Source organism: Camelina sativa, chromosome 16 (genome assembly GCF_000633955.1).
Source record: "Camelina sativa cultivar DH55 chromosome 16, Cs, whole genome shotgun sequence".
In the NCBI taxonomy this organism is placed as follows: Eukaryota; Viridiplantae; Streptophyta; class Magnoliopsida; order Brassicales; family Brassicaceae; genus Camelina; species Camelina sativa.
This window is the reverse complement of record NC_025700.1, coordinates 5,053,312-5,055,696: the sequence shown is the minus strand read 5'-3', so window position 1 is coordinate 5,055,696 and position 2,385 is coordinate 5,053,312. Positions and strand designations below refer to the sequence as shown.

General features: G+C 36.7%; 1 long non-coding RNA gene across 1 annotated transcript; it reads right to left on the bottom strand.

Moving 5' to 3' along the window:
* LOC104749822 lies at positions 315-749 on the bottom strand. The gene is made up of 2 exons (XR_761487.1): positions 665-749; positions 315-561 (listed from the first exon to the last, which is right to left on the bottom strand). It is a non-coding gene; the product is annotated as an uncharacterized LOC104749822 (long non-coding RNA).

The window sequence follows — 2,385 nt, the reverse complement described above, 5'->3', positions numbered from 1 at the left end:
TGGCTTTTCTCGCATCGAAGTTTCGGGAACCATCCACGTAGAACTGTCAATTGGGCTGTCCACTGTCCAATGGGTGTGTCCATATGGGCGTTTCTATATATGGGCTATATTTGGACGGACTATAATGGACAGTGGTCCATTTGGACAATGGTCCAAAATATGCCTATATCCATTTGGACATGCCCATTGGACAATGTTTTTTATTTTTGTTGTTTTTACTATAAACTCTGAGCTTTATTTTTGTTGTTTTTACTATAAACTCTGAGCTTTCCTTTTTTATTGTTTAACTCTAATGATCGTATGAAGCTACAAAGGAGACTAAAATCATCCAATAAATGATCGTATGAAGCTACAAAGGAGACTAAAATCATCCAACCCAAACATTCTTAACCATGCAAATTGAATCATCTGATTGAAATCATCTCATCATAAACTCTATCAGCATGTCACAACTCGTGACTTTGGTTTCTCTCCCAGGCACATGTCTCGAGACTTCTAAAAGCAGTTATCCTTTGATGACAAGAAACCGTTTCTTAAACCACATCTCTGAGCTGCCTCTTTCTACATTCAACCACAAACATAACAACAATTCACAATGATTTCAACAACAAGAACACAATTCGATGAACAACTTTAGAGAATGAATGAGGATAGAAACAAGTACCTGGAGAGTGATATTCAGCATTACACTGCCACAATAGTCCCTTCTTCCTCAACAAACTCAAACTCATCACCAAGTTCTTCAAAACNAAAAAAAAAAAAAAACTTCGCTGTTTTTAAAAGATAACATTATTCTTCTTTTCTCGTCTTTGGTCTTAGAGGCTTCACAGGAACTAAATAGCTCAGCAGAAGCACAGCGATAGGTATAACTGTTCCAATGTAATATACACTCTTGAAGGCAATGATTGTTTCGTGTAAGCTTAAAACCTGAAAGAAAGTTACACACAAAAGAATGAGAGAACTGTTGCAAGATACGCCAAAAAAAATGAGGGAAGAGTTTTGTTTGGTTACCATGAATCCGACTGATGAGTAATTGAGAACCACTACTGTGTAGAGGAAATTACACTGCCACAATAGTCCCTTCTTCCTCAACAAACTCAAACTCATCACCAAGTTCTTCAAAACCCCGAACCCAATTCCTTGCACAAATGAGAGCTTGCACATTGGAGGGTAATAAGCAACTCCTATATTTGTTAAGTACTCGACTCCCTATGCTAAAGGCGGATTCAGAAGCCACAGTTGTAAGAGGTATACTAAGAACATCACAAGCCATTAAGGCTAACTCCTTAAAACGACCTGAATTGTCTTTCCAATATGAGAGCAGATTCAAATTTTTAAACTGAACCATATCTAACCCTGACTCCTCTAGATAAGTATCTAGAGGAGATTTTCCATTACCTCCATTCTTTTGTGAAAAGTAAGTATAAAATCCCTGACATAAGAATCAAAAACAAGCTCAAAGTAAGTCACAATTTTACATTCAAACCAAAAAATCAACAATGAGAGACAAAAGATAGACTTACATCATATCCAAATGGAACGTTCCTTCTTGAAACTTGTGAAGTGGATGCAACATTGCTTGTGTCTTTCATATAAGCTCCAAAGAGTTGATCCATTTTTTTACGCACATGAGTTAACTTTGACTTGGTGGTAGACGGATCCAAGATATTGTAACAAAATTCTAGAAATGCAAACTTCAATCTTGGATCAAAAACTGCTGCAATTGCAAGTATGTCACTGAATTCTTTCCAATATTTCTCATATTTCTCATTTATATTCTCAACCATATCACAAATAATTGGATCACTAGAATCCTCATGATCTCTCAGCCAACATTTAATAGCCCACACTTGCATGAAATACAAGTTAGCTGTCGGATATGATGAACCATAAATCATCTTTGTAAGCTCAGCAAACGGTTGCAAAAGTTCACATATCAATTCTGCTCTCTCCCATTCCAAATCTGATGGCAAACTCTTATAACTCTTATCAACCTCTGCAAGGTTGCATAAGGCATCTCTAGAGAGCATCAAATGAGTGGAGTTCCAACGAGTTGCAACATCTGAAATCAGATCTGCTTCGGCTTGAATTCCAATTGTTTCCATACAGTTTTGAAACAAATTTTCTCTAGTCTGAGATCCCCTCACATACTTGACACTATCCCTAATCTTATCCAAAGCTCCACTAATCACATCCAAACCATCTTGCACAATCAAATTTAGTATGTGCGCTGAACACCTCACATGAAAAAATTCCCCATTGCAAACCAAATCTTTTTGTAGCTTTCTCTTCAAAATACCTTGCATGCTATCATTTGCAGAAGCGTTATCTACTGTTATAGTAAAAACTTTCTTCTCTATTCCCCAATCTTTCAACAACTCACTT